General features: G+C 47.2%; 1 protein-coding gene and 1 non-coding gene across 3 annotated transcripts in view; both read right to left on the minus strand.

Moving 5' to 3' along the window:
• The window catches only part of CD244 (CD244 molecule), a 31,039-nt gene that overhangs the window by 13,437 nt on the left and 5,215 nt on the right, over positions 1–12,387 (minus strand). The gene's annotated exons all lie outside the window — the stretch shown is intronic.
• Positions 8,514–8,589, minus strand: TRNAR-GCG (transfer RNA arginine (anticodon GCG)). The gene has a single exon. It is a non-coding gene; the product is annotated as a tRNA-Arg (tRNA).

Below are 12,387 nucleotides of genomic sequence, written 5' to 3' on the forward strand. Positions count from 1 at the left end.
TGCTGTTGCTTCTTCTTTTTTTTTTTTGTATTTTTCTGAAGCTGGAAACGGGAAGAGACAGTCAGACAGACTCCCGCATGTGCCCGACCGGGATCCACCCGGCACGCGCTTCTTTTAAAAAATATATTTTTTGCCTGGCTGGGCGGTGGTGCAGTGGATAGAGCGTCGGACTGGGATGCAGAAGAACCCAGGTTTCGAGACCCCGAGGTCGCCAGCTTGAGCGCAGTTTCATCTGGTTTGAGCAAAGCTCACCAGCTTGGACCCAAGATCGCTGGCTCGAGCAAGGGGTTACTTGGTCTGCTGAGGGCCCGCGGTCAAGGCACATATGAGAAAATAATCAATGAACAACTAAGGTGTCCCAATGAAAAACTGATGATTGATGCTTCTCATCTCTCTCCGTTCCTGTCTGTCTGTCCCTGTCTAACCCTTTCTCTGACGCTCTCTCTGTAAAAAACAAAACAAAACATATATATATATTTCTTGATTTTAGAAACAGGAGAGAGAGAGAAAGGAGGGAAGGAGCAGGAAGCATCAACTCATAGTTGCTCTCATATATATGTGCCTTGACCAGACAAGCTCAGGGTTTCAAATCGGCGACCTCAGACCTCAGCATCCCAGGTTGGTTGCTTTACCCACGGCACCACCACGGTCAGACTGCCAGTGCTTCTTTGCAACAATACTTGGTAACTGAGGCTGCAGTTTTGTTTCTGAGAGGGGAAGCATTTTATCAACATCCATTTGGTTTTTATTTGTGATAGGTTTCATTACATCATTTGACACAAATAGGTAATAAAAAAGACAATTAAGCCTGACCTGTGGTGGCGCAGTGGATAAAGTGTCGACCTGGAAATGCTGAGGTCGCCGGCTCGAAACCCTGGGCTTGCCTGATCAAGGCACATATGGGAGTTGATGCTTCCAGCTCCTCCCTCTTTCTTTCTTTCTGTCTCCCTCTCTCTCTCTGTCTCTCCCTCTCCTCTCTAAAATGAATAAATAAAAAATAAAGAAAAAATTTATTAAATAAATAAATAAAACAGAGATCTGTCAAAAAAAAAAAAAAAAAGACAATTAAAAATTAAATAGCCTGGGCCCTGGCCGGTTGGCTCAGTGGTAGAGCGTCAGCCTGGCGTGCAGAAGTCCCGGGTTCGATTCCCGGCCAGGGCACACAGGAGAAGCGCCCATTTGCTTCTCCACCCCTCCCCCCCTCCTTCCTCTCTGTCTCTCTCTTCCCCTCCCGCAGCCGAGGCTCCATTGGAGCAAAGATGGCCCAGGTGCTGGGGATGGCTCCTTGGCCTCTGCCCCAGGCACTAGAGTGGCTCTGGTCGCAACAGAGCGACGCCCCGGAGGGGCAGAGCATCGCCCCCTGGTGGGCAGAGCATCGCCCCTGGTGGGCGTGCCGGGTGGATCCCAGTTGGGCGCATGCGGGAGTCTGTCTGACTGTCTCTCCCCGTTTCCAGCTTCAGAAGAAAAAAAAAGAAAAAAAAATTAAATAGCCTGACCAGGCGGTGGCGCAGTGGATAGAGCGTCAGACTGGGATGCAGAGGACTCAAGTTCAAAACCCCGAGGTCACTAGCTTGAGCGCGGGCTCATCTGGTTTGAGCAAAGCTCACCAGCTTGGACCCATGGTCACTGGCTCGAGCAAGGGGTTACTCGGTCTGCTGAAGGCCCACAGGCAAGGCATATATGAGAAAGCAATCAATGAACAAGGTGTCGCAATGAAAAAACTAATGATTGATGCTTCTCATCTCTCAGCGTTCCTGCCTGTCCCTATTTATCCCTCTCTCTGACTCTCTCTCTGTCTCTGTAAAAAAAATAAATAAATAAATAAAATTAAATAGCTTTGTAACTAAGAGATGGATATTCTTCTTCCAGTGATATTCAACACTGTGACAATTGTATTTCATGTTTGGACACCAGAGTGACATCAGAAGATAAATCTATGAGTTTTTCTTTCTCACAATGATTTAAGGAACAGTAGTTGATATCTTCTATGAATGGGTTATTGACCCAGAGGTTACCTTTACCTCATTTTCAGGGTAATAATAGTAAAAGCTTTGAGCTAATACTCTTTTTTTTTTTTTTTAAGAGACAGAGAGAGTCAGAGAGAGGGATAGACAGGGACAGACAGACAGATACCAGCTTGGATCCAAGCTGGTGAGCTTTTGCTCAAACTAGATGAGCCCGCGCTCAAGCTAGCGAGCTCGGGGTCTTGAACCTGGGTCCTCTGCATCCCAGTCTGATGCTCTATCCACTGCACCACCGCCTGGTCATGCTGAGCTAACACTCTTAAACTGTTGGTTCATGCCTGACCAGGCAGTGGTGCAGTGGATAGAGCATTGAACTGGGATGCAGAGGACCCAGGTTTGAAACCCCAAGGTTGTCGGCTTGAGTGCAGGATCACCAGCTTGAGCACGGGGTCACTGGCTTCAGCGTGAGATCATAGACATGACTCCATGGTTGCTGGCTTGAGCCCAGAGGTAGCTGGCTTGAAGCCTAAGGTCGCTGGCTTGAGCCCAAGGTCGCTGGTTTGAACAAGGGGTCACTCGCTCTCCTGGAGCCCCCCAACCCACCCCACCCCTTTGGTGAAGGCACAAATGAGAAAGCAATCAATGAACAACTAAGGTGCCACAATGAAAAATTGATGCTTCTCATCTCTGTCCCTTCCTGACTGTATGTCCCTGTCTATCCTTCTCTCTCTTTCTAAAAAAATGGCTCATTTTATTAAATATAAAATTTTGATTGATGTCTGCAGCAATCAAAAAATCTCAGAAGGCCCTGGCCGGTTGGCTCAGTGGTAGAGCATCGGCCTGGCGTGCGGAAGTCCCGGGTTCGATTTCCGGCCAGGGCACACAGGAGAGGCGCCCATCTGCTTCTCCACCCCTCCCCCCCCTTCCTCTCTGTCTCTTTCTTCCCCTCCCACAGCCTAGGCTCCATTGGAGCAAAAGATGGCCCGGGTGCTGGGGATGGCTCCTTGGCCTCTGCCCCAGGCACTAGAGTGGCTCTGGTCGTGACAGAGCAATGCCCCGGATGGGCAGAGCATCGCCCCCTGGTGGGTGTGCCGGGTGGATACCGGTAGGGCGCATGCGGGAGTCTGACTGTCTCCCCGTTTCCAGTTAAGGAAAAATACAAAACAAAAAAAATCTCAGAAAAGTGGAAACATTTCTACATCTTCTTCCTGTATGCAACTTTCTCCAAGAACAATCTTTGAGCCTGACCTGTGGTGGCGCAGTGGATAAAGCATCGACCTGGAAATGCTGAGGTTGCCGGTTCAAAACCCTGGGCTTGCCTGGTCAAGGCACATATGGGAGTTGATGCTTCCAGCTCCTCCCCCCTTCTCTCTCTCTGTCTTCTCTCTCTCTCACTCTGTCTCTCCCTCTCCTCTCTAAAATGAACAAATAAAAAAAAATTAAAAAAAAAAAAAATTTAAAAAAAAAAAAAAAAGAACAATCTTTGAATGCATCCATTTTATTTTTTTTAATTTTTTTATTTTTTATTTATTTTTTATTTTTTTATTTTTTTTTCATTTTTCTGAAGCTGGAAACAGGGAGAGACAGTCAGACTCCCGCATGCGCCCGACCGGGATCCACCCGGCACGCCCACCATGGGGCGATGCTCTGCCCGCCAGGGGGCGATGCTCTGCCCATCCTGGGCGTCGCCATGTTGCGACCAGAGCCACTCTAGCGCCTGAGGCTTTTTATTTTTTTTTACAGAGACAGAGAGAGAGTCAGAGAGAGGGATAGACAGGGACAGACAGACAGGAATGGAGAGAGATGAGAAGCATCAATCATTAGTTTTTCATTGGGACACCTTAGTTGTTCATTGATTGCTTTCTCATATGTGCCTTGACCGCGGGCCTTAAGCAGACCAAGTAACCCCTTGCTCAAGCCAGCGACCTTGGGTCCAAGCTGATGAGCTTTGCTCAAACCAGATGAGCCCACGCTCAAGCTGGCGACATTGGGGTCTCAAACCTGGGTCCTCAGCATCTCAGTCTGACGCTCTATTCACTGTGCCACCTCCTGGTCGGGCCATTTTATTTCTTCATGTAAAAATGTTTGTGCTAAACCCCTGAAGAGAAATATTTAGTTTATTGAAGAAACTAAATATATCTACCATATATGCAAGCTTAACATTCATTCTTCATCTAACAAAAGCTTTACTACTATAGAGTTTCACTCTTGCAGAAAAATGTTTCACTTCTCTCAGCTGGATAAGGTGTTAAAGAGCCCTTCCTCTTGAGAGCCAGCTCGCTTCCTATAGAGAAGGAGATGTTGGTGTTGTAAATCTGTGCTTCCACATAGTGAAGAGCTGGGAGCTCAAACCTCAATTATGAATATAATCAACAATCCTTTTTTTTTTTTCCCCATTTTTCTGAAGCTGGAAACAGGGAGAGACTGTCAGACAGACTCCCGCAAGCGCCCAACTGGGATCCACCCGGCACGCCCACCAGGGGCGACTCTCTGCCCACCAGGGGGCGATGCTCTGCCTATCCTGGGCGTCGCCATGTTGCGACCAGAGCCACTCTAGCGCCTTAGGCAGAGGCCACAGAGCCATCCCCAGTGCCCGGGCCATCTTTGCTCCAATGGAGCCTTGGCTGCGGGAGGGGAAGAGAGAGACAGAGAGGAAAGCACGGCAGAGGGGTGGAGAAGCAAACGGGCGCTTCTCCTGTGTGCCCTGGCCGGGAATCGAACCCGGGTCCTCCACACGCTAGGCCGACGCTCTACCGCTGAGCCAACCGGCCAGGGCTAATCAACAATCTTCACTGTGTCATTCATCCCTGTGATCAATTCAGGGGAAAGTTTATTTGCAACTAAATGCTGCCAGTAAATCATACAGTTCTTGGTCAACATTTCTGGATGTGCAACATCTATTGTTTTTGCAAGCACCCCTGAGTAATATCCAATCATGCTTGGAGCATCATTCATACACACTCCAATGCACTCTCCCCAGTTCAAACCCTTCACTTTCAAGTACTCATTAGGAGCCTGATCAGGCAGTGGCACAGTGGATAGAGCGTTGGACTGGGACGCAGAGGATCCAGGTTCGAAACCCCAAGGTCACCGGCTTGAGTGTTAGCTCACCAGCTTGAGCACGGGGTGGCTGGCTTAAGTGCAGGGTTGCTGGCTTTAGAGTGGGATCAGAGACATGACCCCGTGGTCACTGGTTTGAGCCTAAAGGTCACTGGCTTGAGCCCAAGTTCGCTGTCTTGAGCAAGGGATCACTCGTTCTGCTGTAGCCCCCCCATCAAGGCACATATGAGAAAGCAATCAATGAACAACTAAGATGCCGCAACCAAGAATTGATACTTCTCATCTCTCTCCCTTCTTATTTGTCCCTTTCTCTGACTCTTTCTGTCTCTGTCAAAAAAAAAAAAAAAGGTACTCATTAAGTATCTCTGACCTAGTGGTCCAATCAGGTAGATGAAAACAACTGAGTAGTTCTTCTCTAAAGTCTTTATCGTCAGTGCACCCCAAGAAGCAAAGTAGAATAGCATGGTTGCCCATGTCCGGTGATTCATCAAGTTAAATGGCAAAACATTTTGATTTCTTTATCTCTTCTATAATTTATTCTTCAATATTGTTGGCCATATCAACAGTTCTTCTCTGAATTCTATTGTCCAAAAATGGTAGTGACTCAAGATTTTGTGCGGCTTAAGGACCTAAAATTTCCCAAGTGACATCTAACACTCAAGGCTCTACTAATTCTTCACAAATAGTGAACAGTTTGCTTGACCAGGCAGTGGTGCAGTGGATAGAGCGTCGGACTGGGATGTGAAAGATCCAGGTTCGAGACCCCAAGGACGCCAGCTTGAGTGCAGGCTCATCTGGTTTGAACAAAAGCTCACCAGCTTGGACCCAAGGTCGCTGGCTTGAGCAAGGGGTTACTCGGTCTGCTGAAAGCCTCCGGTCAAGGCACATATGAGAAAGCAATCAATGAACAACTAAGATGTGGTAACAAAAAACTGATTGATGCTTCTCACTTCTCTCCATTCCTGTCTGTCTGTCCCTATCTATCCCTCTCTCTGACTCTGTAATAAATAAATAAAGTCTTTTTAAAAAATAGTGAACAAATTTCATCTTCAATATTTTAAGGGCAGCTAAGTAAGACACTTGAAGCAGCAATTTGTTACTAGTCATTGTTTTCTTCATTTGAATTTTCTGACTTTTCATTTGGTTGTGTGATCTTTCAGAATAATCCAGTGGCTTCTCAATATGATTGCTGTGTTTTGAATGTAAATGATGACTAAGTTTGGAAGGTTTTACCTATCACCTGACAGAATTTAAGAACATACCACACACAGAAGAGCCATAGTAATAATTCACTACCAGGTACTACAGTGAAACCAGGTTTTTTGTTTTTTTGGGTTTTTTTTTTTGTATTTTTCTGAAGTTGGAAACGGGGAGGCAGTCAGACTCCCGCATGCACCTGACCGGGATCCACCTGGCATGCCCACCAGGGGGCGATGCTCTGCCCATCTGGGCCATTGCTCTATTGCATCCAGAGCCATTCTAGCGCCTGAGGCAGAGGCCACATAGCCATCCCCAGCGCCCGGGCCAACTTTGCCCCAATGGAGCCTTGGCTGCGGGAGGGGAGAGAGAAACAGAGAGGAAGGAGAGGGGGAGGGGTGGAGAAGCAGATGGGCACTTCTCCTGTGTGCCCTGGCTGGGAATCGAATCCAGGACTCCTGCACACCAGGCCGACTCTCTATCACTGAGCCAAACAGCCAGGGCCTGAAACCAGGTTTTAAATATTTGTCATACTGCCCAACAAAGTTTCCTTTTCTTTTTCTTTCTTTCTTTTTTTTTTTTAAATTATTTATTTATTTATTCATTTTAGAGAGGAGAGGGAGAGACAGAGAGAGTAGAGGGGAGGAGCTGGAAGCATCAACTCCCATATGTGCCTTGACCAGGCAAGCCTAGGGTTTTGAACCAGCGACCTCAGCATTTCCAGGTCGATGCTTTATCCACTGCACCACCATAGGTCAGGCTTCTTTCTTTCTTTCTTTCTTTCTTTTTCTTTTTTTTTTTTTTTTGGAAGGTGCAAGTTTCTGTTGCACCTTCCAAATTATCAACACATTTCTTTTTCACTGTTTCTTTTAACTTGAGCACTAGTCCTTGGTTTTCTTCCGGTGTGATCACTACTTTCTTTTGACTATTGTTTTCACTTTTGAAGACTAAGCTCTTTCGTTTTTTATTTCCATTTTGTGGGGTTTAAATTTTACAGCACAATTACACTAAAACACACAATAATTTATTTGCAAATAATATGAATGCAAACAATATGAACAGGCAAGTACATGCACAACTATTTGCACAAGCATGAAAATATACTACTAAGAAAGGGAGGGGGTCAGAAATGAAAACAGGCAACAGATAAAGTTTTATCACACTGTGCATGATAGTGCATTATTGTGCAAGCTGGTTCTTGGTTTCCAAATTCCACATGTACGATACATTAAACACTACATAAGTTTGTCCAAACACTATTTGCGCAAGTGTGAAATAAATGAACCACAGAGAAAGGGGGTGCGACTTAGAGCCTGCGCATAACCTAGCCGGCCAGAAACAGAAACATGCAACAAATAAAGCTTTATCTTACTGTGCATAACAGAGCAACAAGGTACGAGCTGGTGCTTAATTTCCAAACTCCACATATACAATGGATTGAACACTACATAACTTTGTCCAATGCTTTTTTTGTCTATTGTGCATGATTTATAATGCTCTGCATGGTGTTAAAGGTTGTTCTATGCAACAGCCTACAAGTTACAAAGATGTCTAAGACAACCTCAGTAGTATTTTCATCAGTGATACAGCTGATGAGTGGCTGCCACCCTGAGCATAAGAAATTAGACTAAGATTGTTGGGTGTATAATCTTCATACAACATCAGGATAGCTAACATTTTTGTGGACCAACATGAAATTTCTGGCAGACCATTCACTGGTCCACAGAGTGGTTGAAAAACACTGACCTAAGGAATTTCTTAAATTGGTTTTAGAGAGCGAGACAGAGAGAGGATGGGAGAGAAAGAGGAGGGTCAATTTGGTTCCTTCTTGTGCACCCTTGGGGAATCGGGAAGAAGCTCTAACCAACTGAGGCACCAGCCAGGGTCTCAGCAAAGGAATTTAAATTCAGATAGTGGAAGGTCAGGTAAAGACATGCTAACCCACACTTCCACTGAGAATAACTAAGAAAAAGTGGGCAAAATATTAAAGCACATTCTTTTTTTTTTCTGTTTAATTAAAAAAAAAAATTTCTGAAGTGAGAAGCAGGAGGCAGCAGACAAGACAGACAGACTCCCACATGCGCTCGACCAGAATCTACCCAATCAGCTCACCAGGGGGCGATGCTCTACCCATCTGGGCTCCATTGTAACCGGAGCCATTCTAGCGCCTGAGGCAGAGGCCATGGAGCCGTCCTCAGTGCCCCAGCCAACTTTTGCTCCCATGGAGCCTTGGCTGTGGGAGGAGGAAGGAGAGGGAGAAGGGCAGAGAAGCTGATGGGCGCTCCTCCTATGTGCCCTGGCTGGGAATCGAACCCAGAACTTCCAATCCGCAGGCCAACACTCTACCACTGAGCCAACCGGCCAGGGCCTAAAAGCACATTCTTTTTTTAAATTTTTTATTATTTATTTATTTATTTATTTTAATAAAAGCACATTCTTGGAGGCATCAGAGAGCTACTGCAACAGTGAAACGTGAAGAGCCAGGATCAGACAGAAGGACACTCAGAGAAGTCAGACTAGCAATTTTTACTGCTGTTCCCGGGAGGCACCTTTTGATTCCATATAAAGCAGCTGAAAGGCAGCTCAGGGAGCTTACAATCAACTCAGAAGGAGTCTAGGGACTTTCTGTCAGGAAGGGGATACACCTAACTGCTTCCAATGGATACACACTAATAATTACAAGCAAACAGACAGAGACCAGCTCTCACAGACACTCAAGCACAATTTTGAATCATCTCAACCCTGAGTTGATTGATGCTCTAGAATGCTAGTATTTCTTACTAGAGGCAAATATAAATTATTCCTGAAGAAAAAAAATCAACCAGAGCATTGAATTATCTATAAAATTTTTATCTATATAATACCCAAAAGGAAACAAAAAGTAAGCAGGCCTGACAAGAGGAAACACGTCCAAAAACCAAAAGAAAACACAAGCCACAGAAACAGACTCAAGGGGCCTCTTGCTAACAGAGATATTAATCTCAAGCTGTAAAAGTAATTGTGTTTATTATGTTCAAGAAAATAAAATATGTGTTTGCAGATTTGAGCAGAGAACTAGTGTGACAGAATGCAAAAAAAAAAAGGCCATTCCCCTTGCTGCTCCTGGAATTGGGCCTTTTTAATAAAATGCAGCAGAAATCCTGCCATTCCAGCAGTGAGCAGCGGTCTGAGGAGCCCACCACGGTCCCACTTGTTCTTGTGGAATCCTGCATGTCCAATAGGTAAGGACACCAAGACAGCTGCTGGAGCTGGGAAGGAGGCACACAGGCAAGAAGGACAGGAAGAAAAAACAATCTGAGAGAGATCAGGGACGTGGTCAGGGATGAGCAGTCCCGGTGACCTCCTGGTGAAACAGGGATGTCCAAGCCCGTGGGGAGGGACGGCCGCAGAGAGGAGAGGGAGCACTGAGCTCAGAGCAGAGGCTAGTGTGGTCGTTTATGGGAAAGCTGAGGTCGCTGATGCTGGGAGCCCCTCACTGGCACCCGACATTAGGGAATTTTGGTAGTGGGTTTGGCAGAGCCCCTTCTGGGAGGAGGAGGGTATAGGCGGATAGAGATGGCAACCGTGGAATGGGACCTGCAGAGATGATCAAGGTTTGGAATCACCTCTTAGGAAAAGGGGACAAGCTGTGGATCAGACACAAGGGTTCCCAGGATAATGAGGGCCCAACTGAGATCACAGGTTCTTGTCCTGTAGTTGCTCTTTGTTGTTGAATTTTCTTGTGTGGCCTCAACAGACCAGCGAGGGAGGGAGGGAGGGAGGGAGGGAGGGAGGGAGGGAGGGAAGGAAGGAGAGAGGGAGGGCAGCTGCAGTAAGATGGGGCTGGGAGGGCCTGGGGCCTGGGCCAGGTTGTGGGGCGGACACAGTGAGAAGCATCCAGGTACTGGGCACTATGACTGATACCAACAGATCTCAGCCCTGTTCCAGAGGAGTGGGCACGACAAATGGAGAGACAAGAAATGTCAGCATGAAAGGAAAATTTCACCACAACCCACAAGGCTTATGTGCTCAGAGAGAGCCGGAGCCACCCGCCCCTGACGCTGGGGCTCAGGGGGAGAGGCCGCAGCAGGTTACTGGGCAGAGGAGGCCCCAGGGTGTCGCTGCAGTGGCTACTGCTCAGCAGTTTCTAGGCCCCTCTTCCGGTGGTTGAGAGCGAATGGGGTGAGACAGTAACTGCAGAGGAAGGGCACAGGACAGCTAAGGGGACAGCCTGCATGGAGGATGGTCAGACGGACAGTCTGAGCCCAGAGCCAGGAGCTGCAGCCTCCAGAGCTTCCTCTGACCTGGATGTGCTGGTACAAGAGTGAGGCCCGACCTGCAGGGGGGGTGCAGGGGGAGCCTTAAAACAGTGCTATTTTCACCAGCCAACAAAGTGATGTTGAATTTCCCTCAGCTCAGGGTTAGGCCTAAAGGCTCGAGATGAGGCCGCAGAGGCATTCCTGCTGGGGTCTGAATAAAGAGAGCCCAGTGAAATTCCAAAATGCTGGGCTGGGCTCGGCCCCCATAGAGGCAACATCCCACAACAGGTCCCGTGCTCTCCGAGCCCATGTCCAACCACTCCATCCCTCTCCTCTGCTCTGCCCAGCCCCATCTGTGGGGGCTTCATACTGACACCGTGACTCCTCAAGCCATGCAACCCCTTACCTCCATCAAAGTGACCCAGCCCACAGCCCACTCTTTGCATCAATTATTGAATCATCTCGCTCATGACACTATCATTCTCCAAGCTAATAGGTGCATTGCCTTTAACGGTTCCATTCAAACCCTGTGTCTTCTACCTGTATGCAAGCAGCTCCCTCCTCCCAAACTCCTACTTATCCTTCTAGGCCCCTTCCCCAGTGTCCACACTCAGGAGGAATCTCCATTTTCCCAGTTCCCTTTGTTTTATAGACACAGCTTGCCTGTGAGCGACCCTCACTGAGCACTTTCTGTCTTCCCTGCACTCGTTACTTCACAGACTATCTCACTCTGCCTGAAGATTCTTAAAGCTCATCCATATCTGTTTTATCTTTGTTCCCACAGAACCTCGCACAGTTCTTGGAATATAATAAGGGCTTAATAAAACTGTTTGATTAATTACCTGATTAATTAAATTCCAGAATGCATCTCAGTTAACTCACAGAAATGATTCTAATGTAGGACTTCCAGGCAGAAGACCAGGGAAGCCACAGAGATATGGTTCCCTGGGCTCCTGCATTTCCTCTCCCAAGTGCAGGCCTCCGAGCAAAAGCCGCTGGGGAGCTCTGGGCAACACTAGGCTCAATCACTTCAGAACACAGTTTGGCAGCCTCTGCTAGAGGTGGGCTCACATACCCCATAACTCTGTCCTGGAGATATACCTTGTACGCATGCATGAACTAAAAGTGCGTACAAAAAGCTCATAGTAGCATTATTACAAAAGAAAACCCAGAAGTGACCCAAAGTGTCCTCAACAGCAGAATGGATGACTAAACTATTGTGTAGTCAAACAACGAAGCCATGGGAATGATCAGCTACAAATAATAGTGTAGATCATCTCATCAGATGTTGAACAAAAGAGACCACACAAGAGTACCTACGGCATGATTCCATTTTTTTTTTTTTTTTTTTTTACAAAGACAGAGAGAGAGTCAGAGAGAGGGACAGACAGGGACAGACAGACAGGAACAGAGAGATGAGAAGCATCAATAAGTTTTTCGTTGCGCATTGCAACACCCCAGTTGTTCATTGATTGCCCTCTCATATGTGCCTTGACTGTGGGCCCTCAGCAGACCAAGTAACCCCTTGCTCGAGCCAGCGACCTTGGGTCCAAGCTGGTGAGCCTTTGCTCTAACCAGATGAGCCCGTGCTCATGCTGGCAAACTCGGGGTCTCGAACCTGGGTCCTCGGCATCCCAGTCCCACGCTCTATCCACTGTGCCACCACCCGGTCAGGAATGATTCCATTTATATACAGGCAAAACTAACCTGGAGTTAGAAGTCGGAGCACTGATTGCGATCCTCAAAGAAGGAGGAGGACATGGATGGAAGAATATGTGTGGTTCATTCAGAGCTGCGTCCATCTCAAAACGACTCCTTGAGGTGCACGTTTATAACTCTGTGTACCTCTGTAAAAGTGTGTGTTTATGATGACCCCATGGCTCAGCTGTCCCTGCAGGATTTATACAGAACTGGGTTCCCTCCACCCT

Source organism: Saccopteryx bilineata, chromosome 2 (genome assembly GCF_036850765.1).
Source record: "Saccopteryx bilineata isolate mSacBil1 chromosome 2, mSacBil1_pri_phased_curated, whole genome shotgun sequence".
Taxonomy (NCBI): Eukaryota; Metazoa; Chordata; class Mammalia; order Chiroptera; family Emballonuridae; genus Saccopteryx; species Saccopteryx bilineata.